The sequence below is a fragment of the Dreissena polymorpha genome, chromosome 4, assembly GCF_020536995.1.
Source record: "Dreissena polymorpha isolate Duluth1 chromosome 4, UMN_Dpol_1.0, whole genome shotgun sequence".
NCBI classification, from domain to species: Eukaryota; Metazoa; Mollusca; class Bivalvia; order Myida; family Dreissenidae; genus Dreissena; species Dreissena polymorpha.
Window position 1 is genome coordinate 78,543,411 of NC_068358.1, and position 27,608 is coordinate 78,571,018.

Here is a 27,608-nt window from a genome sequence, read left to right on the forward strand (position 1 = left end):
AAATTTAAAAAAAGTCTCCTATTTCATCAAGGAAAAGTACACTGATTCACAATCAATACATTTATTTGGGCCTTTTGCTGATATATTGGTGAATTTCGCATGCAATGATACCAGTTTTTGCCATGAAAGTTACGCGTAACAATAATTGGAGACGCAAAATCAGCTGTCGTCACTTAGACTAAAAATCATGCATTCCGACTTGACTGCGGCCAATTTAGTCACCGCTTTAAATGGCCATTTTAAGGCCTTTACCCCCATCCGAATGCACTGAAATTGCATATTCATTGTGGAAATAGTTGAAATCTCATGTGGAGAAAGTTTGAAAAAGATAGGACAAAGTTGAGTTCCCTTAAAAAGCACATTTACTGCAATGTCAAGGTCACATGGATTCGTCTGCAAGCGAGACAAGTAGAAAATGAATTTTAATGAATGTTTTGATGATTTGGGTGCTAAAATAGATGAGAGGTGTCAATATTTTGGTCCAAATGGATGTTTTAGGTGGTTTTGGACTGTTCCGGATGGGTGGGGGACCTGGTATGGACAAGTAAGGGTAACATTTCCAACAAATCTTAAATGTAAATATTATTATGTCCATAGATTGAAGTTTCAGGTGGAGAGCAAGATGAAAAATATGCAAAATTACATGCATGCAACCCATTTATGCCATTTTTCTCTTTGTTTGTAGGCCTGACCGTTTGTCCTTGAGCCGTAGATGGTCAACAATCCGCTAGCTGTCTTGCTCTGACTGGTGCACTGGACATGATTTCAATGTGAGTCATCATACTGATTGTTTAATTAACACATGAATTTCAGTTTGTTCGTTAAAGTACTAACTTAGCTGTGTATTTTTACAGTGGACGTAGTGGTGCGGTGCAGGTGGTAGACTAGGTATTTCCATATATACACTATGTTTACAGAATTGCGGCCAGTGGAGCAACATAGCTGATGAGTTAATAGCACTAGTTCTTCAGACAAATAACTTTATTTTCAACCTATAAAGCATATTTAGCTGTAGGTGGGGCCAATTAGCTGTAAGATCTGGCTTTTGTTCTGTTAAGCCCTTAGAGTAATGAATTTCAGAGTGAAGACCATAGCGCCTTTTCCTAGTCAAGTATCGGGCAGCTGTATGTCTTTTCAGAAATGCACATGTCTTTTTAAGCATGTCATTGTGTTTGCTTTTAATAAGATAGGCAATAAACTCATAACCTTTAGACAAATGAGCATCTGTAAATTCAGATTTCACTATTTCAGAGTCAGCCAGACCATGATTGAGCTTAAGGGTTGTGCTGCGGATGCAGCCTGTGCAGTTCCGGGAGAAAGTCACTGTCTCGGGCAATGCGGTCTGGTATCAGGTAAGCACTATTGAAAGCCTCACACTTTTGGGGGGTCTGAAGCCTTGTGCTGTCAATGCGATCTGGTTCAAGTACAATAAGAATGCATTCTCAAAGCAGTACTTCATCAGATATGGTTATCTCAAGCTTACAGTTCGCGGGCAGATATGACTTCGATTTGTTCTTGCTAGCAGAACCCCTACAGGCCAAACTATGCGTTAAGCACTATTTTCCACAGCAACCCTTGCAGACAGAAAAACAATACTTAAAATTACTTCTGGCATTTAATTTCTAATTTCCTACATATCTCTTTTGTATGTTTGTTTGCCCTTTTTAACTCTGACATGCCATCTTGCTCACATTGATGGAGCATACCTGTTTTTGTTTAGAGCCAAGTCCCCGGCTGCTCGAGTTTGCCGTGTCAATAATGAGAAAGCCATGGCATGATGTCTCCTCTATGTGTTTCCTTATCTCAGTGTTGAACATAATTGCCAGTTTCAGGGGCCTAAACATTTTATTTTATTAAAGGTCTGGATGATCCTTGCCTGACTGCGGGTTTGTGTACACCTCAATCCGACTCTGTGTCCTGAACAGAGGCCGCAGTGGTGCAGCGCTTGTGGACGATCCATCAACATCCTGAAAGGTCAACACTACACCAAGCTGGGAAAATTGATCCTGATAGTCATCCCCAGGTAGTGGAATGAATGTTCACTGAACTACAGAGGAATCACACCCAAATGACTTTCCTGCCACGACATTAGTGTGGCCACTCGCGTAGGAATTCCTTAGCAAACATGCTCTTTTGCATGGTGACTGTGGACATTTTTGCAAAACTTACGCTTTCAACACTGGATTTTAAAGAGAATACTTAATAAAATGTCGCTAACAGGACTTATTTATATGAGAGAGACTATCTGGATGCGCATTAAGTGTCACTTTGTGTCGTAAGCTGTTGAAGGAGCGATTTGCGCCTTTTTAAGTGTTAATTTTGGGTAGCCGGCTTGTATCGGCTTGAAAGCTGAAAATTATGCCTCTCATCATAATAGCATTAATTTTTGTAATTGCAATGTGTATGTTTAGATTGTAAGTGAAGCTTTTAATAATAATTTTCTTAAAAAACATGATTTTATATGCTGTCAGTGAGTTTTTTATTGAAAAAAGTGCTTAAAATTTAAAAAAAGTCTCCTATTTCATCAAGAAAAGTACACTGATTCACAATCAATACATTTATTTGGGCCTTTTGCTGATATATTGGTGAATTTCGCATGCAATGATACCAGTTTTTGCCATGAAAGTTACGCGTAACAATAATTGGAGACGCAAAATCAGCTGTCGTCACTTAGACTAAAAATCATGCATTCCGACTTGACTGCGGCCAATTTAGTCACCGCTTTAAATGGCCATTTTAAGGCCTTTACCCCCATCCGAATGCACTGAAATTGCATATTCATTGTGGAAATAGTTGAAATCTCATGTGGAGAAAGTTTGAAAAAGATAGGACAAAGTTGAGTTCCCTTAAAAAGCACATTTACTGCAATGTCAAGGTCACATGGATTCGTCTGCAAGCGAGACAAGTAGAAAATGAATTTTAATGAATGTTTTGATGATTTGGGTGCTAAAATAGATGAGAGGTGTCAATATTTTGGTCCAAATGGATGTTTTAGGTGGTTTTGGACTGTTCCGGATGGGTGGGGGACCTGGTATGGACAAGTAAGGGTAACATTTCCAACAAATCTTAAATGTAAATATTATTATGTCCATAGATTGAAGTTTCAGGTGGAGAGCAAGATGAAAAATATGCAAAATTACATGCATGCAACCCATTTATGCCATTTTTCTCTTTGTTTGTAGGCCTGACCGTTTGTCCTTGAGCCGTAGATGGTCAACAATCCGCTAGCTGTCTTGCTCTGACTGGTGCACTGGACATGATTTCAATGTGAGTCATCATACTGATTGTTTAATTAACACATGAATTTCAGTTTGTTCGTTAAAGTACTAACTTAGCTGTGTATTTTTACAGTGGACGTAGTGGTGCGGTGCAGGTGGTAGACTAGGTATTTCCATATATACACTATGTTTACAGAATTGCGGCCAGTGGAGCAACATAGCTGATGAGTTAATAGCACTAGTTCTTCAGACAAATAACTTTATTTTCAACCTATAAAGCATATTTAGCTGTAGGTGGGGCCAATTAGCTGTAAGATCTGGCTTTTGTTCTGTTAAGCCCTTAGAGTAATGAATTTCAGAGTGAAGACCATAGCGCCTTTTCCTAGTCAAGTATCGGGCAGCTGTATGTCTTTTCAGAAATGCACATGTCTTTTTAAGCATGTCATTGTGTTTGCTTTTAATAAGATAGGCAATAAACTCATAACCTTTAGACAAATGAGCATCTGTAAATTCAGATTTCACTATTTCAGAGTCAGCCAGACCATGATTGAGCTTAAGGGTTGTGCTGCGGATGCAGCCTGTGCAGTTCCGGGAGAAAGTCACTGTCTCGGGCAATGCGGTCTGGTATCAGGTAAGCACTATTGAAAGCCTCACACTTTTGGGGGGTCTGAAGCCTTGTGCTGTCAATGCGATCTGGTTCAAGTACAATAAGAATGCATTCTCAAAGCAGTACTTCATCAGATATGGTTATCTCAAGCTTACAGTTCGCGGGCAGATATGACTTCGATTTGTTCTTGCTAGCAGAACCCCTACAGGCCAAACTATGCGTTAAGCACTATTTTCCACAGCAACCCTTGCAGACAGAAAAACAATACTTAAAATTACTTCTGGCATTTAATTTCTAATTTCCTACATATCTCTTTTGTATGTTTGTTTGCCCTTTTTAACTCTGACATGCCATCTTGCTCACATTGATGGAGCATACCTGTTTTTGTTTAGAGCCAAGTCCCCGGCTGCTCGAGTTTGCCGTGTCAATAATGAGAAAGCCATGGCATGATGTCTCCTCTATGTGTTTCCTTATCTCAGTGTTGAACATAATTGCCAGTTTCAGGGGCCTAAACATTTTATTTTATTAAAGGTCTGGATGATCCTTGCCTGACTGCGGGTTTGTGTACACCTCAATCCGACTCTGTGTCCTGAACAGAGGCCGCAGTGGTGCAGCGCTTGTGGACGATCCATCAACATCCTGAAAGGTCAACACTACACCAAGCTGGGAAAATTGATCCTGATAGTCATCCCCAGGTAGTGGAATGAATGTTCACTGAACTACAGAGGAATCACACCCAAATGACTTTCCTGCCACGACATTAGTGTGGCCACTCGCGTAGGAATTCCTTAGCAAACATGCTCTTTTGCATGGTGACTGTGGACATTTTTGCAAAACTTACGCTTTCAACACTGGATTTTAAAGAGAATACTTAATAAAATGTCGCTAACAGGACTTATTTATATGAGAGAGACTATCTGGATGCGCATTAAGTGTCACTTTGTGTCGTAAGCTGTTGAAGGAGCGATTTGCGCCTTTTTAAGTGTTAATTTTGGGTAGCCGGCTTGTATCGGCTTGAAAGCTGAAAATTATGCCTCTCATCATAATAGCATTAATTTTTGTAATTGCAATGTGTATGTTTAGATTGTAAGTGAAGCTTTTAATAATAATTTTCTTAAAAAACATGATTTTATATGCTGTCAGTGAGTTTTTTATTGAAAAAAGTGCTTAAAATTTAAAAAAAGTCTCCTATTTCATCAAGAAAAGTACACTGATTCACAATCAATACATTTATTTGGGCCTTTTGCTGATATATTGGTGAATTTCGCATGCAATGATACCAGTTTTTGCCATGAAAGTTACGCGTAACAATAATTGGAGACGCAAAATCAGCTGTCGTCACTTAGACTAAAAATCATGCATTCCGACTTGACTGCGGCCAATTTAGTCACCGCTTTAAATGGCCATTTTAAGGCCTTTACCCCCATCCGAATGCACTGAAATTGCATATTCATTGTGGAAATAGTTGAAATCTCATGTGGAGAAAGTTTGAAAAAGATAGGACAAAGTTGAGTTCCCTTAAAGGTTACATTACACTAAATCATTGTGTATCCCTCCGTGGTCCATTCGAAAGTAGTGCCTATTTCTAAAGAGTTCCTTTTCTCTTCTTGAATATAAGCCATTTAACAATGTGAGACATGTCTTTTGTGGTTATTTGTAATATCCTGTATGTGTCTGGAGTACTTTGATGCCTTGGATTGGAAGCTAACTTAAAAGATGAACTTTTGAGGGTGTGTTTTCTATTGTGTGGGGCTTTTGTCGAAATTAGGATTCCGAAACACGTTTTTCTACGGTGGGTTCATTCGACAGCGATTTACTTTCTTAGAAGTTGCGAGACGGTATGTTTTTGATTGCAATTATTGGAAGATGACAGATCCATCTTTAAAATGATACCAGGTTCGGAAAAATTGATACGTCGGAAAGGCAAGAAAAATGCTGTGAAAGTTGTCAGTTTTATAATGGGACCCTATGGGAATCGGAATTAGTGTAATATAACCTTTAAAAAGCACATTTACTGCAATGTCAAGGTCACATGGATTCGTCTGCAAGCGAGACAAGTAGAAAATGAATTTTAATGAATGTTTTGATGATTTGGGTGCTAAAATAGATGAGAGGTGTCAATATTTTGGTCCAAATGGATGTTTTAGGTGGTTTTGGACTGTTCCGGATGGGTGGGGGACCTGGTATGGACAAGTAAGGGTAACATTTCCAACAAATCTTAAATGTAAATATTATTATGTCCATAGATTGAAGTTTCAGGTGGAGAGCAAGATGAAAAATATGCAAAATTACATGCATGCAACCCATTTATGCCATTTTTCTCTTTGTTTGTAGGCCTGACCGTTTGTCCTTGAGCCGTAGATGGTCAACAATCCGCTAGCTGTCTTGCTCTGACTGGTGCACTGGACATGATTTCAATGTGAGTCATCATACTGATTGTTTAATTAACACATGAATTTCAGTTTGTTCGTTAAAGTACTAACTTAGCTGTGTATTTTTACAGTGGACGTAGTGGTGCGGTGCAGGTGGTAGACTAGGTATTTCCATATATACACTATGTTTACAGAATTGCGGCCAGTGGAGCAACATAGCTGATGAGTTAATAGCACTAGTTCTTCAGACAAATAACTTTATTTTCAACCTATAAAGCATATTTAGCTGTAGGTGGGGCCAATTAGCTGTAAGATCTGGCTTTTGTTCTGTTAAGCCCTTAGAGTAATGAATTTCAGAGTGAAGACCATAGCGCCTTTTCCTAGTCAAGTATCGGGCAGCTGTATGTCTTTTCAGAAATGCACATGTCTTTTTAAGCATGTCATTGTGTTTGCTTTTAATAAGATAGGCAATAAACTCATAACCTTTAGACAAATGAGCATCTGTAAATTCAGATTTCACTATTTCAGAGTCAGCCAGACCATGATTGAGCTTAAGGGTTGTGCTGCGGATGCAGCCTGTGCAGTTCCGGGAGAAAGTCACTGTCTCGGGCAATGCGGTCTGGTATCAGGTAAGCACTATTGAAAGCCTCACACTTTTGGGGGGTCTGAAGCCTTGTGCTGTCAATGCGATCTGGTTCAAGTACAATAAGAATGCATTCTCAAAGCAGTACTTCATCAGATATGGTTATCTCAAGCTTACAGTTCGCGGGCAGATATGACTTCGATTTGTTCTTGCTAGCAGAACCCCTACAGGCCAAACTATGCGTTAAGCACTATTTTCCACAGCAACCCTTGCAGACAGAAAAACAATACTTAAAATTACTTCTGGCATTTAATTTCTAATTTCCTACATATCTCTTTTGTATGTTTGTTTGCCCTTTTTAACTCTGACATGCCATCTTGCTCACATTGATGGAGCATACCTGTTTTTGTTTAGAGCCAAGTCCCCGGCTGCTCGAGTTTGCCGTGTCAATAATGAGAAAGCCATGGCATGATGTCTCCTCTATGTGTTTCCTTATCTCAGTGTTGAACATAATTGCCAGTTTCAGGGGCCTAAACATTTTATTTTATTAAAGGTCTGGATGATCCTTGCCTGACTGCGGGTTTGTGTACACCTCAATCCGACTCTGTGTCCTGAACAGAGGCCGCAGTGGTGCAGCGCTTGTGGACGATCCATCAACATCCTGAAAGGTCAACACTACACCAAGCTGGGAAAATTGATCCTGATAGTCATCCCCAGGTAGTGGAATGAATGTTCACTGAACTACAGAGGAATCACACCCAAATGACTTTCCTGCCACGACATTAGTGTGGCCACTCGCGTAGGAATTCCTTAGCAAACATGCTCTTTTGCATGGTGACTGTGGACATTTTTGCAAAACTTACGCTTTCAACACTGGATTTTAAAGAGAATACTTAATAAAATGTCGCTAACAGGACTTATTTATATGAGAGAGACTATCTGGATGCGCATTAAGTGTCACTTTGTGTCGTAAGCTGTTGAAGGAGCGATTTGCGCCTTTTTAAGTGTTAATTTTGGGTAGCCGGCTTGTATCGGCTTGAAAGCTGAAAATTATGCCTCTCATCATAATAGCATTAATTTTTGTAATTGCAATGTGTATGTTTAGATTGTAAGTGAAGCTTTTAATAATAATTTTCTTAAAAAACATGATTTTATATGCTGTCAGTGAGTTTTTTATTGAAAAAAGTGCTTAAAATTTAAAAAAGTCTCCTATTTCATCAAGAAAAGTACACTGATTCACAATCAATACATTTATTTGGGCCTTTTGCTGATATATTGGTGAATTTCGCATGCAATGATACCAGTTTTTGCCATGAAAGTTACGCGTAACAATAATTGGAGACGCAAAATCAGCTGTCGTCACTTAGACTAAAAATCATGCATTCCGACTTGACTGCGGCCAATTTAGTCACCGCTTTAAATGGCCATTTTAAGGCCTTTACCCCCATCCGAATGCACTGAAATTGCATATTCATTGTGGAAATAGTTGAAATCTCATGTGGAGAAAGTTTGAAAAAGATAGGACAAAGTTGAGTTCCCTTAAAGGTTACATTACACTAAATCATTGTGTATCCCTCCGTGGTCCATTCGAAAGTAGTGCCTATTTCTAAAGAGTTCCTTTTCTCTTCTTGAATATAAGCCATTTAACAATGTGAGACATGTCTTTTGTGGTTATTTGTAATATCCTGTATGTGTCTGGAGTACTTTGATGCCTTGGATTGGAAGCTAACTTAAAAGATGAACTTTTGAGGGTGTGTTTTCTATTGTGTGGGGCTTTTGTCGAAATTAGGATTCCGAAACACGTTTTTCTACGGTGGGTTCATTCGACAGCGATTTACTTTCTTAGAAGTTGCGAGACGGTATGTTTTTGATTGCAATTATTGGAAGATGACAGATCCATCTTTAAAATGATACCAGGTTCGGAAAAATTGATACGTCGGAAAGGCAAGAAAAATGCTGTGAAAGTTGTCAGTTTTATAATGGGACCCTATGGGAATCGGAATTAGTGTAATATAACCTTTAAAAAGCACATTTACTGCAATGTCAAGGTCACATGGATTCGTCTGCAAGCGAGACAAGTAGAAAATGAATTTTAATGAATGTTTTGATGATTTGGGTGCTAAAATAGATGAGAGGTGTCAATATTTTGGTCCAAATGGATGTTTTAGGTGGTTTTGGACTGTTCCGGATGGGTGGGGGACCTGGTATGGACAAGTAAGGGTAACATTTCCAACAAATCTTAAATGTAAATATTATTATGTCCATAGATTGAAGTTTCAGGTGGAGAGCAAGATGAAAAATATGCAAAATTACATGCATGCAACCCATTTATGCCATTTTTCTCTTTGTTTGTAGGCCTGACCGTTTGTCCTTGAGCCGTAGATGGTCAACAATCCGCTAGCTGTCTTGCTCTGACTGGTGCACTGGACATGATTTCAATGTGAGTCATCATACTGATTGTTTAATTAACACATGAATTTCAGTTTGTTCGTTAAAGTACTAACTTAGCTGTGTATTTTTACAGTGGACGTAGTGGTGCGGTGCAGGTGGTAGACTAGGTATTTCCATATATACACTATGTTTACAGAATTGCGGCCAGTGGAGCAACATAGCTGATGAGTTAATAGCACTAGTTCTTCAGACAAATAACTTTATTTTCAACCTATAAAGCATATTTAGCTGTAGGTGGGGCCAATTAGCTGTAAGATCTGGCTTTTGTTCTGTTAAGCCCTTAGAGTAATGAATTTCAGAGTGAAGACCATAGCGCCTTTTCCTAGTCAAGTATCGGGCAGCTGTATGTCTTTTCAGAAATGCACATGTCTTTTTAAGCATGTCATTGTGTTTGCTTTTAATAAGATAGGCAATAAACTCATAACCTTTAGACAAATGAGCATCTGTAAATTCAGATTTCACTATTTCAGAGTCAGCCAGACCATGATTGAGCTTAAGGGTTGTGCTGCGGATGCAGCCTGTGCAGTTCCGGGAGAAAGTCACTGTCTCGGGCAATGCGGTCTGGTATCAGGTAAGCACTATTGAAAGCCTCACACTTTTGGGGGGTCTGAAGCCTTGTGCTGTCAATGCGATCTGGTTCAAGTACAATAAGAATGCATTCTCAAAGCAGTACTTCATCAGATATGGTTATCTCAAGCTTACAGTTCGCGGGCAGATATGACTTCGATTTGTTCTTGCTAGCAGAACCCCTACAGGCCAAACTATGCGTTAAGCACTATTTTCCACAGCAACCCTTGCAGACAGAAAAACAATACTTAAAATTACTTCTGGCATTTAATTTCTAATTTCCTACATATCTCTTTTGTATGTTTGTTTGCCCTTTTTAACTCTGACATGCCATCTTGCTCACATTGATGGAGCATACCTGTTTTTGTTTAGAGCCAAGTCCCCGGCTGCTCGAGTTTGCCGTGTCAATAATGAGAAAGCCATGGCATGATGTCTCCTCTATGTGTTTCCTTATCTCAGTGTTGAACATAATTGCCAGTTTCAGGGGCCTAAACATTTTATTTTATTAAAGGTCTGGATGATCCTTGCCTGACTGCGGGTTTGTGTACACCTCAATCCGACTCTGTGTCCTGAACAGAGGCCGCAGTGGTGCAGCGCTTGTGGACGATCCATCAACATCCTGAAAGGTCAACACTACACCAAGCTGGGAAAATTGATCCTGATAGTCATCCCCAGGTAGTGGAATGAATGTTCACTGAACTACAGAGGAATCACACCCAAATGACTTTCCTGCCACGACATTAGTGTGGCCACTCGCGTAGGAATTCCTTAGCAAACATGCTCTTTTGCATGGTGACTGTGGACATTTTTGCAAAACTTACGCTTTCAACACTGGATTTTAAAGAGAATACTTAATAAAATGTCGCTAACAGGACTTATTTATATGAGAGAGACTATCTGGATGCGCATTAAGTGTCACTTTGTGTCGTAAGCTGTTGAAGGAGCGATTTGCGCCTTTTTAAGTGTTAATTTTGGGTAGCCGGCTTGTATCGGCTTGAAAGCTGAAAATTATGCCTCTCATCATAATAGCATTAATTTTTGTAATTGCAATGTGTATGTTTAGATTGTAAGTGAAGCTTTTAATAATAATTTTCTTAAAAAACATGATTTTATATGCTGTCAGTGAGTTTTTTATTGAAAAAAGTGCTTAAAATTTAAAAAAAGTCTCCTATTTCATCAAGAAAAGTACACTGATTCACAATCAATACATTTATTTGGGCCTTTTGCTGATATATTGGTGAATTTCGCATGCAATGATACCAGTTTTTGCCATGAAAGTTACGCGTAACAATAATTGGAGACGCAAAATCAGCTGTCGTCACTTAGACTAAAAATCATGCATTCCGACTTGACTGCGGCCAATTTAGTCACCGCTTTAAATGGCCATTTTAAGGCCTTTACCCCCATCCGAATGCACTGAAATTGCATATTCATTGTGGAAATAGTTGAAATCTCATGTGGAGAAAGTTTGAAAAAGATAGGACAAAGTTGAGTTCCCTTAAAGGTTACATTACACTAAATCATTGTGTATCCCTCCGTGGTCCATTCGAAAGTAGTGCCTATTTCTAAAGAGTTCCTTTTCTCTTCTTGAATATAAGCCATTTAACAATGTGAGACATGTCTTTTGTGGTTATTTGTAATATCCTGTATGTGTCTGGAGTACTTTGATGCCTTGGATTGGAAGCTAACTTAAAAGATGAACTTTTGAGGGTGTGTTTTCTATTGTGTGGGGCTTTTGTCGAAATTAGGATTCCGAAACACGTTTTTCTACGGTGGGTTCATTCGACAGCGATTTACTTTCTTAGAAGTTGCGAGACGGTATGTTTTTGATTGCAATTATTGGAAGATGACAGATCCATCTTTAAAATGATACCAGGTTCGGAAAAATTGATACGTCGGAAAGGCAAGAAAAATGCTGTGAAAGTTGTCAGTTTTATAATGGGACCCTATGGGAATCGGAATTAGTGTAATATAACCTTTAAAAAGCACATTTACTGCAATGTCAAGGTCACATGGATTCGTCTGCAAGCGAGACAAGTAGAAAATGAATTTTAATGAATGTTTTGATGATTTGGGTGCTAAAATAGATGAGAGGTGTCAATATTTTGGTCCAAATGGATGTTTTAGGTGGTTTTGGACTGTTCCGGATGGGTGGGGGACCTGGTATGGACAAGTAAGGGTAACATTTCCAACAAATCTTAAATGTAAATATTATTATGTCCATAGATTGAAGTTTCAGGTGGAGAGCAAGATGAAAAATATGCAAAATTACATGCATGCAACCCATTTATGCCATTTTTCTCTTTGTTTGTAGGCCTGACCGTTTGTCCTTGAGCCGTAGATGGTCAACAATCCGCTAGCTGTCTTGCTCTGACTGGTGCACTGGACATGATTTCAATGTGAGTCATCATACTGATTGTTTAATTAACACATGAATTTCAGTTTGTTCGTTAAAGTACTAACTTAGCTGTGTATTTTTACAGTGGACGTAGTGGTGCGGTGCAGGTGGTAGACTAGGTATTTCCATATATACACTATGTTTACAGAATTGCGGCCAGTGGAGCAACATAGCTGATGAGTTAATAGCACTAGTTCTTCAGACAAATAACTTTATTTTCAACCTATAAAGCATATTTAGCTGTAGGTGGGGCCAATTAGCTGTAAGATCTGGCTTTTGTTCTGTTAAGCCCTTAGAGTAATGAATTTCAGAGTGAAGACCATAGCGCCTTTTCCTAGTCAAGTATCGGGCAGCTGTATGTCTTTTCAGAAATGCACATGTCTTTTTAAGCATGTCATTGTGTTTGCTTTTAATAAGATAGGCAATAAACTCATAACCTTTAGACAAATGAGCATCTGTAAATTCAGATTTCACTATTTCAGAGTCAGCCAGACCATGATTGAGCTTAAGGGTTGTGCTGCGGATGCAGCCTGTGCAGTTCCGGGAGAAAGTCACTGTCTCGGGCAATGCGGTCTGGTATCAGGTAAGCACTATTGAAAGCCTCACACTTTTGGGGGGTCTGAAGCCTTGTGCTGTCAATGCGATCTGGTTCAAGTACAATAAGAATGCATTCTCAAAGCAGTACTTCATCAGATATGGTTATCTCAAGCTTACAGTTCGCGGGCAGATATGACTTCGATTTGTTCTTGCTAGCAGAACCCCTACAGGCCAAACTATGCGTTAAGCACTATTTTCCACAGCAACCCTTGCAGACAGAAAAACAATACTTAAAATTACTTCTGGCATTTAATTTCTAATTTCCTACATATCTCTTTTGTATGTTTGTTTGCCCTTTTTAACTCTGACATGCCATCTTGCTCACATTGATGGAGCATACCTGTTTTTGTTTAGAGCCAAGTCCCCGGCTGCTCGAGTTTGCCGTGTCAATAATGAGAAAGCCATGGCATGATGTCTCCTCTATGTGTTTCCTTATCTCAGTGTTGAACATAATTGCCAGTTTCAGGGGCCTAAACATTTTATTTTATTAAAGGTCTGGATGATCCTTGCCTGACTGCGGGTTTGTGTACACCTCAATCCGACTCTGTGTCCTGAACAGAGGCCGCAGTGGTGCAGCGCTTGTGGACGATCCATCAACATCCTGAAAGGTCAACACTACACCAAGCTGGGAAAATTGATCCTGATAGTCATCCCCAGGTAGTGGAATGAATGTTCACTGAACTACAGAGGAATCACACCCAAATGACTTTCCTGCCACGACATTAGTGTGGCCACTCGCGTAGGAATTCCTTAGCAAACATGCTCTTTTGCATGGTGACTGTGGACATTTTTGCAAAACTTACGCTTTCAACACTGGATTTTAAAGAGAATACTTAATAAAATGTCGCTAACAGGACTTATTTATATGAGAGAGACTATCTGGATGCGCATTAAGTGTCACTTTGTGTCGTAAGCTGTTGAAGGAGCGATTTGCGCCTTTTTAAGTGTTAATTTTGGGTAGCCGGCTTGTATCGGCTTGAAAGCTGAAAATTATGCCTCTCATCATAATAGCATTAATTTTTGTAATTGCAATGTGTATGTTTAGATTGTAAGTGAAGCTTTTAATAATAATTTTCTTAAAAAACATGATTTTATATGCTGTCAGTGAGTTTTTTATTGAAAAAAGTGCTTAAAATTTAAAAAAAGTCTCCTATTTCATCAAGAAAAGTACACTGATTCACAATCAATACATTTATTTGGGCCTTTTGCTGATATATTGGTGAATTTCGCATGCAATGATACCAGTTTTTGCCATGAAAGTTACGCGTAACAATAATTGGAGACGCAAAATCAGCTGTCGTCACTTAGACTAAAAATCATGCATTCCGACTTGACTGCGGCCAATTTAGTCACCGCTTTAAATGGCCATTTTAAGGCCTTTACCCCCATCCGAATGCACTGAAATTGCATATTCATTGTGGAAATAGTTGAAATCTCATGTGGAGAAAGTTTGAAAAAGATAGGACAAAGTTGAGTTCCCTTAAAGGTTACATTACACTAAATCATTGTGTATCCCTCCGTGGTCCATTCGAAAGTAGTGCCTATTTCTAAAGAGTTCCTTTTCTCTTCTTGAATATAAGCCATTTAACAATGTGAGACATGTCTTTTGTGGTTATTTGTAATATCCTGTATGTGTCTGGAGTACTTTGATGCCTTGGATTGGAAGCTAACTTAAAAGATGAACTTTTGAGGGTGTGTTTTCTATTGTGTGGGGCTTTTGTCGAAATTAGGATTCCGAAACACGTTTTTCTACGGTGGGTTCATTCGACAGCGATTTACTTTCTTAGAAGTTGCGAGACGGTATGTTTTTGATTGCAATTATTGGAAGATGACAGATCCATCTTTAAAATGATACCAGGTTCGGAAAAATTGATACGTCGGAAAGGCAAGAAAAATGCTGTGAAAGTTGTCAGTTTTATAATGGGACCCTATGGGAATCGGAATTAGTGTAATATAACCTTTAAAAAGCACATTTACTGCAATGTCAAGGTCACATGGATTCGTCTGCAAGCGAGACAAGTAGAAAATGAATTTTAATGAATGTTTTGATGATTTGGGTGCTAAAATAGATGAGAGGTGTCAATATTTTGGTCCAAATGGATGTTTTAGGTGGTTTTGGACTGTTCCGGATGGGTGGGGGACCTGGTATGGACAAGTAAGGGTAACATTTCCAACAAATCTTAAATGTAAATATTATTATGTCCATAGATTGAAGTTTCAGGTGGAGAGCAAGATGAAAAATATGCAAAATTACATGCATGCAACCCATTTATGCCATTTTTCTCTTTGTTTGTAGGCCTGACCGTTTGTCCTTGAGCCGTAGATGGTCAACAATCCGCTAGCTGTCTTGCTCTGACTGGTGCACTGGACATGATTTCAATGTGAGTCATCATACTGATTGTTTAATTAACACATGAATTTCAGTTTGTTCGTTAAAGTACTAACTTAGCTGTGTATTTTTACAGTGGACGTAGTGGTGCGGTGCAGGTGGTAGACTAGGTATTTCCATATATACACTATGTTTACAGAATTGCGGCCAGTGGAGCAACATAGCTGATGAGTTAATAGCACTAGTTCTTCAGACAAATAACTTTATTTTCAACCTATAAAGCATATTTAGCTGTAGGTGGGGCCAATTAGCTGTAAGATCTGGCTTTTGTTCTGTTAAGCCCTTAGAGTAATGAATTTCAGAGTGAAGACCATAGCGCCTTTTCCTAGTCAAGTATCGGGCAGCTGTATGTCTTTTCAGAAATGCACATGTCTTTTTAAGCATGTCATTGTGTTTGCTTTTAATAAGATAGGCAATAAACTCATAACCTTTAGACAAATGAGCATCTGTAAATTCAGATTTCACTATTTCAGAGTCAGCCAGACCATGATTGAGCTTAAGGGTTGTGCTGCGGATGCAGCCTGTGCAGTTCCGGGAGAAAGTCACTGTCTCGGGCAATGCGGTCTGGTATCAGGTAAGCACTATTGAAAGCCTCACACTTTTGGGGGGTCTGAAGCCTTGTGCTGTCAATGCGATCTGGTTCAAGTACAATAAGAATGCATTCTCAAAGCAGTACTTCATCAGATATGGTTATCTCAAGCTTACAGTTCGCGGGCAGATATGACTTCGATTTGTTCTTGCTAGCAGAACCCCTACAGGCCAAACTATGCGTTAAGCACTATTTTCCACAGCAACCCTTGCAGACAGAAAAACAATACTTAAAATTACTTCTGGCATTTAATTTCTAATTTCCTACATATCTCTTTTGTATGTTTGTTTGCCCTTTTTAACTCTGACATGCCATCTTGCTCACATTGATGGAGCATACCTGTTTTTGTTTAGAGCCAAGTCCCCGGCTGCTCGAGTTTGCCGTGTCAATAATGAGAAAGCCATGGCATGATGTCTCCTCTATGTGTTTCCTTATCTCAGTGTTGAACATAATTGCCAGTTTCAGGGGCCTAAACATTTTATTTTATTAAAGGTCTGGATGATCCTTGCCTGACTGCGGGTTTGTGTACACCTCAATCCGACTCTGTGTCCTGAACAGAGGCCGCAGTGGTGCAGCGCTTGTGGACGATCCATCAACATCCTGAAAGGTCAACACTACACCAAGCTGGGAAAATTGATCCTGATAGTCATCCCCAGGTAGTGGAATGAATGTTCACTGAACTACAGAGGAATCACACCCAAATGACTTTCCTGCCACGACATTAGTGTGGCCACTCGCGTAGGAATTCCTTAGCAAACATGCTCTTTTGCATGGTGACTGTGGACATTTTTGCAAAACTTACGCTTTCAACACTGGATTTTAAAGAGAATACTTAATAAAATGTCGCTAACAGGACTTATTTATATGAGAGAGACTATCTGGATGCGCATTAAGTGTCACTTTGTGTCGTAAGCTGTTGAAGGAGCGATTTGCGCCTTTTTAAGTGTTAATTTTGGGTAGCCGGCTTGTATCGGCTTGAAAGCTGAAAATTATGCCTCTCATCATAATAGCATTAATTTTTGTAATTGCAATGTGTATGTTTAGATTGTAAGTGAAGCTTTTAATAATAATTTTCTTAAAAAACATGATTTTATATGCTGTCAGTGAGTTTTTTATTGAAAAAAGTGCTTAAAATTTAAAAAAGTCTCCTATTTCATCAAGAAAAGTACACTGATTCACAATCAATACATTTATTTGGGCCTTTTGCTGATATATTGGTGAATTTCGCATGCAATGATACCAGTTTTTGCCATGAAAGTTACGCGTAACAATAATTGGAGACGCAAAATCAGCTGTCGTCACTTAGACTAAAAATCATGCATTCCGACTTGACTGCGGCCAATTTAGTCACCGCTTTAAATGGCCATTTTAAGGCCTTTACCCCCATCCGAATGCACTGAAATTGCATATTCATTGTGGAAATAGTTGAAATCTCATGTGGAGAAAGTTTGAAAAAGATAGGACAAAGTTGAGTTCCCTTAAAGGTTACATTACACTAAATCATTGTGTATCCCTCCGTGGTCCATTCGAAAGTAGTGCCTATTTCTAAAGAGTTCCTTTTCTCTTCTTGAATATAAGCCATTTAACAATGTGAGACATGTCTTTTGTGGTTATTTGTAATATCCTGTATGTGTCTGGAGTACTTTGATGCCTTGGATTGGAAGCTAACTTAAAAGATGAACTTTTGAGGGTGTGTTTTCTATTGTGTGGGGCTTTTGTCGAAATTAGGATTCCGAAACACGTTTTTCTACGGTGGGTTCATTCGACAGCGATTTACTTTCTTAGAAGTTGCGAGACGGTATGTTTTTGATTGCAATTATTGGAAGATGACAGATCCATCTTTAAAATGATACCAGGTTCGGAAAAATTGATACGTCGGAAAGGCAAGAAAAATGCTGTGAAAGTTGTCAGTTTTATAATGGGACCCTATGGGAATCGGAATTAGTGTAATATAACCTTTAAAAAGCACATTTACTGCAATGTCAAGGTCACATGGATTCGTCTGCAAGCGAGACAAGTAGAAAATGAATTTTAATGAATGTTTTGATGATTTGGGTGCTAAAATAGATGAGAGGTGTCAATATTTTGGTCCAAATGGATGTTTTAGGTGGTTTTGGACTGTTCCGGATGGGTGGGGGACCTGGTATGGACAAGTAAGGGTAACATTTCCAACAAATCTTAAATGTAAATATTATTATGTCCATAGATTGAAGTTTCAGGTGGAGAGCAAGATGAAAAATATGCAAAATTACATGCATGCAACCCATTTATGCCATTTTTCTCTTTGTTTGTAGGCCTGACCGTTTGTCCTTGAGCCGTAGATGGTCAACAATCCGCTAGCTGTCTTGCTCTGACTGGTGCACTGGACATGATTTCAATGTGAGTCATCATACTGATTGTTTAATTAACACATGAATTTCAGTTTGTTCGTTAAAGTACTAACTTAGCTGTGTATTTTTACAGTGGACGTAGTGGTGCGGTGCAGGTGGTAGACTAGGTATTTCCATATATACACTATGTTTACAGAATTGCGGCCAGTGGAGCAACATAGCTGATGAGTTAATAGCACTAGTTCTTCAGACAAATAACTTTATTTTCAACCTATAAAGCATATTTAGCTGTAGGTGGGGCCAATTAGCTGTAAGATCTGGCTTTTGTTCTGTTAAGCCCTTAGAGTAATGAATTTCAGAGTGAAGACCATAGCGCCTTTTCCTAGTCAAGTATCGGGCAGCTGTATGTCTTTTCAGAAATGCACATGTCTTTTTAAGCATGTCATTGTGTTTGCTTTTAATAAGATAGGCAATAAACTCATAACCTTTAGACAAATGAGCATCTGTAAATTCAGATTTCACTATTTCAGAGTCAGCCAGACCATGATTGAGCTTAAGGGTTGTGCTGCGGATGCAGCCTGTGCAGTTCCGGGAGAAAGTCACTGTCTCGGGCAATGCGGTCTGGTATCAGGTAAGCACTATTGAAAGCCTCACACTTTTGGGGGGTCTGAAGCCTTGTGCTGTCAATGCGATCTGGTTCAAGTACAATAAGAATGCATTCTCAAAGCAGTACTTCATCAGATATGGTTATCTCAAGCTTACAGTTCGCGGGCAGATATGACTTCGATTTGTTCTTGCTAGCAGAACCCCTACAGGCCAAACTATGCGTTAAGCACTATTTTCCACAGCAACCCTTGCAGACAGAAAAACAATACTTAAAATTACTTCTGGCATTTAATTTCTAATTTCCTACATATCTCTTTTGTATGTTTGTTTGCCCTTTTTAACTCTGACATGCCATCTTGCTCACATTGATGGAGCATACCTGTTTTTGTTTAGAGCCAAGTCCCCGGCTGCTCGAGTTTGCCGTGTCAATAATGAGAAAGCCATGGCATGATGTCTCCTCTATGTGTTTCCTTATCTCAGTGTTGAACATAATTGCCAGTTTCAGGGGCCTAAACATTTTATTTTATTAAAGGTCTGGATGATCCTTGCCTGACTGCGGGTTTGTGTACACCTCAATCCGACTCTGTGTCCTGAACAGAGGCCGCAGTGGTGCAGCGCTTGTGGACGATCCATCAACATCCTGAAAGGTCAACACTACACCAAGCTGGGAAAATTGATCCTGATAGTCATCCCCAGGTAGTGGAATGAATGTTCACTGAACTACAGAGGAATCACACCCAAATGACTTTCCTGCCACGACATTAGTGTGGCCACTCGCGTAGGAATTCCTTAGCAAACATGCTCTTTTGCATGGTGACTGTGGACATTTTTGCAAAACTTACGCTTTCAACACTGGATTTTAAAGAGAATACTTAATAAAATGTCGCTAACAGGACTTATTTATATGAGAGAGACTATCTGGATGCGCATTAAGTGTCACTTTGTGTCGTAAGCTGTTGAAGGAGCGATTTGCGCCTTTTTAAGTGTTAATTTTGGGTAGCCGGCTTGTATCGGCTTGAAAGCTGAAAATTATGCCTCTCATCATAATAGCATTAATTTTTGTAATTGCAATGTGTATGTTTAGATTGTAAGTGAAGCTTTTAATAATAATTTTCTTAAAAAACATGATTTTATATGCTGTCAGTGAGTTTTTTATTGAAAAAAGTGCTTAAAATTTAAAAAAAGTCTCCTATTTCATCAAGAAAAGTACACTGATTCACAATCAATACATTTATTTGGGCCTTTTGCTGATATATTGGTGAATTTCGCATGCAATGATACCAGTTTTTGCCATGAAAGTTACGCGTAACAATAATTGGAGACGCAAAATCAGCTGTCGTCACTTAGACTAAAAATCATGCATTCCGACTTGACTGCGGCCAATTTAGTCACCGCTTTAAATGGCCATTTTAAGGCCTTTACCCCCATCCGAATGCACTGAAATTGCATATTCATTGTGGAAATAGTTGAAATCTCATGTGGAGAAAGTTTGAAAAAGATAGGACAAAGTTGAGTTCCCTTAAAGGTTACATTACACTAAATCATTGTGTATCCCTCCGTGGTCCATTCGAAAGTAGTGCCTATTTCTAAAGAGTTCCTTTTCTCTTCTTGAATATAAGCCATTTAACAATGTGAGACATGTCTTTTGTGGTTATTTGTAATATCCTGTATGTGTCTGGAGTACTTTGATGCCTTGGATTGGAAGCTAACTTAAAAGATGAACTTTTGAGGGTGTGTTTTCTATTGTGTGGGGCTTTTGTCGAAATTAGGATTCCGAAACACGTTTTTCTACGGTGGGTTCATTCGACAGCGATTTACTTTCTTAGAAGTTGCGAGACGGTATGTTTTTGATTGCAATTATTGGAAGATGACAGATCCATCTTTAAAATGATACCAGGTTCGGAAAAATTGATACGTCGGAAAGGCAAGAAAAATGCTGTGAAAGTTGTCAGTTTTATAATGGGACCCTATGGGAATCGGAATTAGTGTAATATAACCTTTAAAAAGCACATTTACTGCAATGTCAAGGTCACATGGATTCGTCTGCAAGCGAGACAAGTAGAAAATGAATTTTAATGAATGTTTTGATGATTTGGGTGCTAAAATAGATGAGAGGTGTCAATATTTTGGTCCAAATGGATGTTTTAGGTGGTTTTGGACTGTTCCGGATGGGTGGGGGACCTGGTATGGACAAGTAAGGGTAACATTTCCAACAAATCTTAAATGTAAATATTATTATGTCCATAGATTGAAGTTTCAGGTGGAGAGCAAGATGAAAAATATGCAAAATTACATGCATGCAACCCATTTATGCCATTTTTCTCTTTGTTTGTAGGCCTGACCGTTTGTCCTTGAGCCGTAGATGGTCAACAATCCGCTAGCTGTCTTGCTCTGACTGGTGCACTGGACATGATTTCAATGTGAGTCATCATACTGATTGTTTAATTAACACATGAATTTCAGTTTGTTCGTTAAAGTACTAACTTAGCTGTGTATTTTTACAGTGGACGTAGTGGTGCGGTGCAGGTGGTAGACTAGGTATTTCCATATATACACTATGTTTACAGAATTGCGGCCAGTGGAGCAACATAGCTGATGAGTTAATAGCACTAGTTCTTCAGACAAATAACTTTATTTTCAACCTATAAAGCATATTTAGCTGTAGGTGGGGCCAATTAGCTGTAAGATCTGGCTTTTGTTCTGTTAAGCCCTTAGAGTAATGAATTTCAGAGTGAAGACCATAGCGCCTTTTCCTAGTCAAGTATCGGGCAGCTGTATGTCTTTTCAGAAATGCACATGTCTTTTTAAGCATGTCATTGTGTTTGCTTTTAATAAGATAGGCAATAAACTCATAACCTTTAGACAAATGAGCATCTGTAAATTCAGATTTCACTATTTCAGAGTCAGCCAGACCATGATTGAGCTTAAGGGTTGTGCTGCGGATGCAGCCTGTGCAGTTCCGGGAGAAAGTCACTGTCTCGGGCAATGCGGTCTGGTATCAGGTAAGCACTATTGAAAGCCTCACACTTTTGGGGGGTCTGAAGCCTTGTGCTGTCAATGCGATCTGGTTCAAGTACAATAAGAATGCATTCTCAAAGCAGTACTTCATCAGATATGGTTATCTCAAGCTTACAGTTCGCGGGCAGATATGACTTCGATTTGTTCTTGCTAGCAGAACCCCTACAGGCCAAACTATGCGTTAAGCACTATTTTCCACAGCAACCCTTGCAGACAGAAAAACAATACTTAAAATTACTTCTGGCATTTAATTTCTAATTTCCTACATATCTCTTTTGTATGTTTGTTTGCCCTTTTTAACTCTGACATGCCATCTTGCTCACATTGATGGAGCATACCTGTTTTTGTTTAGAGCCAAGTCCCCGGCTGCTCGAGTTTGCCGTGTCAATAATGAGAAAGCCATGGCATGATGTCTCCTCTATGTGTTTCCTTATCTCAGTGTTGAACATAATTGCCAGTTTCAGGGGCCTAAACATTTTATTTTATTAAAGGTCTGGATGATCCTTGCCTGACTGCGGGTTTGTGTACACCTCAATCCGACTCTGTGTCCTGAACAGAGGCCGCAGTGGTGCAGCGCTTGTGGACGATCCATCAACATCCTGAAAGGTCAACACTACACCAAGCTGGGAAAATTGATCCTGATAGTCATCCCCAGGTAGTGGAATGAATGTTCACTGAACTACAGAGGAATCACACCCAAATGACTTTCCTGCCACGACATTAGTGTGGCCACTCGCGTAGGAATTCCTTAGCAAACATGCTCTTTTGCATGGTGACTGTGGACATTTTTGCAAAACTTACGCTTTCAACACTGGATTTTAAAGAGAATACTTAATAAAATGTCGCTAACAGGACTTATTTATATGAGAGAGACTATCTGGATGCGCATTAAGTGTCACTTTGTGTCGTAAGCTGTTGAAGGAGCGATTTGCGCCTTTTTAAGTGTTAATTTTGGGTAGCCGGCTTGTATCGGCTTGAAAGCTGAAAATTATGCCTCTCATCATAATAGCATTAATTTTTGTAATTGCAATGTGTATGTTTAGATTGTAAGTGAAGCTTTTAATAATAATTTTCTTAAAAAACATGATTTTATATGCTGTCAGTGAGTTTTTTATTGAAAAAAGTGCTTAAAATTTAAAAAAGTCTCCTATTTCATCAAGAAAAGTACACTGATTCACAATCAATACATTTATTTGGGCCTTTTGCTGATATATTGGTGAATTTCGCATGCAATGATACCAGTTTTTGCCATGAAAGTTACGCGTAACAATAATTGGAGACGCAAAATCAGCTGTCGTCACTTAGACTAAAAATCATGCATTCCGACTTGACTGCGGCCAATTTAGTCACCGCTTTAAATGGCCATTTTAAGGCCTTTACCCCCATCCGAATGCACTGAAATTGCATATTCATTGTGGAAATAGTTGAAATCTCATGTGGAGAAAGTTTGAAAAAGATAGGACAAAGTTGAGTTCCCTTAAAGGTTACATTACACTAAATCATTGTGTATCCCTCCGTGGTCCATTCGAAAGTAGTGCCTATTTCTAAAGAGTTCCTTTTCTCTTCTTGAATATAAGCCATTTAACAATGTGAGACATGTCTTTTGTGGTTATTTGTAATATCCTGTATGTGTCTGGAGTACTTTGATGCCTTGGATTGGAAGCTAACTTAAAAGATGAACTTTTGAGGGTGTGTTTTCTATTGTGTGGGGCTTTTGTCGAAATTAGGATTCCGAAACACGTTTTTCTACGGTGGGTTCATTCGACAGCGATTTACTTTCTTAGAAGTTGCGAGACGGTATGTTTTTGATTGCAATTATTGGAAGATGACAGATCCATCTTTAAAATGATACCAGGTTCGGAAAAATTGATACGTCGGAAAGGCAAGAAAAATGCTGTGAAAGTTGTCAGTTTTATAATGGGACCCTATGGGAATCGGAATTAGTGTAATATAACCTTTAAAAAGCACATTTACTGCAATGTCAAGGTCACATGGATTCGTCTGCAAGCGAGACAAGTAGAAAATGAATTTTAATGAATGTTTTGATGATTTGGGTGCTAAAATAGATGAGAGGTGTCAATATTTTGGTCCAAATGGATGTTTTAGGTGGTTTTGGACTGTTCCGGATGGGTGGGGGACCTGGTATGGACAAGTAAGGGTAACATTTCCAACAAATCTTAAATGTAAATATTATTATGTCCATAGATTGAAGTTTCAGGTGGAGAGCAAGATGAAAAATATGCAAAATTACATGCATGCAACCCATTTATGCCATTTTTCTCTTTGTTTGTAGGCCTGACCGTTTGTCCTTGAGCCGTAGATGGTCAACAATCCGCTAGCTGTCTTGCTCTGACTGGTGCACTGGACATGATTTCAATGTGAGTCATCATACTGATTGTTTAATTAACACATGAATTTCAGTTTGTTCGTTAAAGTACTAACTTAGCTGTGTATTTTTACAGTGGACGTAGTGGTGCGGTGCAGGTGGTAGACTAGGTATTTCCATATATACACTATGTTTACAGAATTGCGGCCAGTGGAGCAACATAGCTGATGAGTTAATAGCACTAGTTCTTCAGACAAATAACTTTATTTTCAACCTATAAAGCATATTTAGCTGTAGGTGGGGCCAATTAGCTGTAAGATCTGGCTTTTGTTCTGTTAAGCCCTTAGAGTAATGAATTTCAGAGTGAAGACCATAGCGCCTTTTCCTAGTCAAGTATCGGGCAGCTGTATGTCTTTTCAGAAATGCACATGTCTTTTTAAGCATGTCATTGTGTTTGCTTTTAATAAGATAGGCAATAAACTCATAACCTTTAGACAAATGAGCATCTGTAAATTCAGATTTCACTATTTCAGAGTCAGCCAGACCATGATTGAGCTTAAGGGTTGTGCTGCGGATGCAGCCTGTGCAGTTCCGGGAGAAAGTCACTGTCTCGGGCAATGCGGTCTGGTATCAGGTAAGCACTATTGAAAGCCTCACACTTTTGGGGGGTCTGAAGCCTTGTGCTGTCAATGCGATCTGGTTCAAGTACAATAAGAATGCATTCTCAAAGCAGTACTTCATCAGATATGGTTATCTCAAGCTTACAGTTCGCGGGCAGATATGACTTCGATTTGTTCTTGCTAGCAGAACCCCTACAGGCCAAACTATGCGTTAAGCACTATTTTCCACAGCAACCCTTGCAGACAGAAAAACAATACTTAAAATTACTTCTGGCATTTAATTTCTAATTTCCTACATATCTCTTTTGTATGTTTGTTTGCCCTTTTTAACTCTGACATGCCATCTTGCTCACATTGATGGAGCATACCTGTTTTTGTTTAGAGCCAAGTCCCCGGCTGCTCGAGTTTGCCGTGTCAATAATGAGAAAGCCATGGCATGATGTCTCCTCTATGTGTTTCCTTATCTCAGTGTTGAACATAATTGCCAGTTTCAGGGGCCTAAACATTTTATTTTATTAAAGGTCTGGATGATCCTTGCCTGACTGCGGGTTTGTGTACACCTCAATCCGACTCTGTGTCCTGAACAGAGGCCGCAGTGGTGCAGCGCTTGTGGACGATCCATCAACATCCTGAAAGGTCAACACTACACCAAGCTGGGAAAATTGATCCTGATAGTCATCCCCAGGTAGTGGAATGAATGTTCACTGAACTACAGAGGAATCACACCCAAATGACTTTCCTGCCACGACATTAGTGTGGCCACTCGCGTAGGAATTCCTTAGCAAACATGCTCTTTTGCATGGTGACTGTGGACATTTTTGCAAAACTTACGCTTTCAACACTGGATTTTAAAGAGAATACTTAATAAAATGTCGCTAACAGGACTTATTTATATGAGAGAGACTATCTGGATGCGCATTAAGTGTCACTTTGTGTCGTAAGCTGTTGAAGGAGCGATTTGCGCCTTTTTAAGTGTTAATTTTGGGTAGCCGGCTTGTATCGGCTTGAAAGCTGAAAATTATGCCTCTCATCATAATAGCATTAATTTTTGTAATTGCAATGTGTATGTTTAGATTGTAAGTGAAGCTTTTAATAATAATTTTCTTAAAAAACATGATTTTATATGCTGTCAGTGAGTTTTTTATTGAAAAAAGTGCTTAAAATTTAAAAAAGTCTCCTATTTCATCAAGAAAAGTACACTGATTCACAATCAATACATTTATTTGGGCCTTTTGCTGATATATTGGTGAATTTCGCATGCAATGATACCAGTTTTTGCCATGAAAGTTACGCGTAACAATAATTGGAGACGCAAAATCAGCTGTCGTCACTTAGACTAAAAATCATGCATTCCGACTTGACTGCGGCCAATTTAGTCACCGCTTTAAATGGCCATTTTAAGGCCTTTACCCCCATCCGAATGCACTGAAATTGCATATTCATTGTGGAAATAGTTGAAATCTCATGTGGAGAAAGTTTGAAAAAGATAGGACAAAGTTGAGTTCCCTTAAAGGTTACATTACACTAAATCATTGTGTATCCCTCCGTGGTCCATTCGAAAGTAGTGCCTATTTCTAAAGAGTTCCTTTTCTCTTCTTGAATATAAGCCATTTAACAATGTGAGACATGTCTTTTGTGGTTATTTGTAATATCCTGTATGTGTCTGGAGTACTTTGATGCCTTGGATTGGAAGCTAACTTAAAAGATGAACTTTTGAGGGTGTGTTTTCTATTGTGTGGGGCTTTTGTCGAAATTAGGATTCCGAAACACGTTTTTCTACGGTGGGTTCATTCGACAGCGATTTACTTTCTTAGAAGTTGCGAGACGGTATGTTTTTGATTGCAATTATTGGAAGATGACAGATCCATCTTTAAAATGATACCAGGTTCGGAAAAATTGATACGTCGGAAAGGCAAGAAAAATGCTGTGAAAGTTGTCAGTTTTATAATGGGACCCTATGGGAATCGGAATTAGTGTAATATAACCTTTAAAAAGCACATTTACTGCAATGTCAAGGTCACATGGATTCGTCTGCAAGCGAGACAAGTAGAAAATGAATTTTAATGAATGTTTTGATGATTTGGGTGCTAAAATAGATGAGAGGTGTCAATATTTTGGTCCAAATGGATGTTTTAGGTGGTTTTGGACTGTTCCGGATGGGTGGGGGACCTGGTATGGACAAGTAAGGGTAACATTTCCAACAAATCTTAAATGTAAATATTATTATGTCCATAGATTGAAGTTTCAGGTGGAGAGCAAGATGAAAAATATGCAAAATTACATGCATGCAACCCATTTATGCCATTTTTCTCTTTGTTTGTAGGCCTGACCGTTTGTCCTTGAGCCGTAGATGGTCAACAATCCGCTAGCTGTCTTGCTCTGACTGGTGCACTGGACATGATTTCAATGTGAGTCATCATACTGATTGTTTAATTAACACATGAATTTCAGTTTGTTCGTTAAAGTACTAACTTAGCTGTGTATTTTTACAGTGGACGTAGTGGTGCGGTGCAGGTGGTAGACTAGGTATTTCCATATATACACTATGTTTACAGAATTGCGGCCAGTGGAGCAACATAGCTGATGAGTTAATAGCACTAGTTCTTCAGACAAATAACTTTATTTTCAACCTATAAAGCATATTTAGCTGTAGGTGGGGCCAATTAGCTGTAGATCTGGCTTTTGTTCTGTTAAGCCCTTAGAGTAATGAATTTCAGAGTGAAGACCATAGCGCCTTTTCCTAGTCAAGTATCGGGCAGCTGTATGTCTTTTCAGAAATGCACATGTCCTTTTAAGCATGTCATTGTGTTTGCTTTTAATAGAGATAGGCATAACTCATAACCTTTAGACAAATGAGCATCTGTAAATTCAGAGGTTCAACTATTTTCAGAGGTCCAGCCAGACCATGATGAGCTTAAGGATTGTCTTCGATGCAGC

General features: G+C 39.0%; 1 long non-coding RNA gene across 10 annotated transcripts in view; it reads left to right on the plus strand.

Moving 5' to 3' along the window:
* Nucleotides 1–27,079, plus strand: part of LOC127877993 (uncharacterized) — a 39,588-nt gene extending 12,509 nt beyond the window's left edge. Inside the window, exon 14 of one of the 10 annotated variants that reach the window (XR_008048706.1) lies at nt 26,995–27,079. This is a non-coding gene — a long non-coding RNA (uncharacterized LOC127877993). Of the gene's footprint in view, nt 1–685; nt 771–3,182; nt 3,268–6,159; nt 6,245–9,135; nt 9,221–12,112; nt 12,198–15,089; nt 15,175–18,065; nt 18,151–21,042; nt 21,128–24,018; nt 24,104–26,994 lie in introns of those variants that run through there. The other 9 variants (XR_008048705.1, XR_008048704.1, XR_008048703.1 and 6 more) reach the window with 9 other exon arrangements.
* The last annotated feature ends 529 nt before the right edge of the window (nt 27,080–27,608 follow it).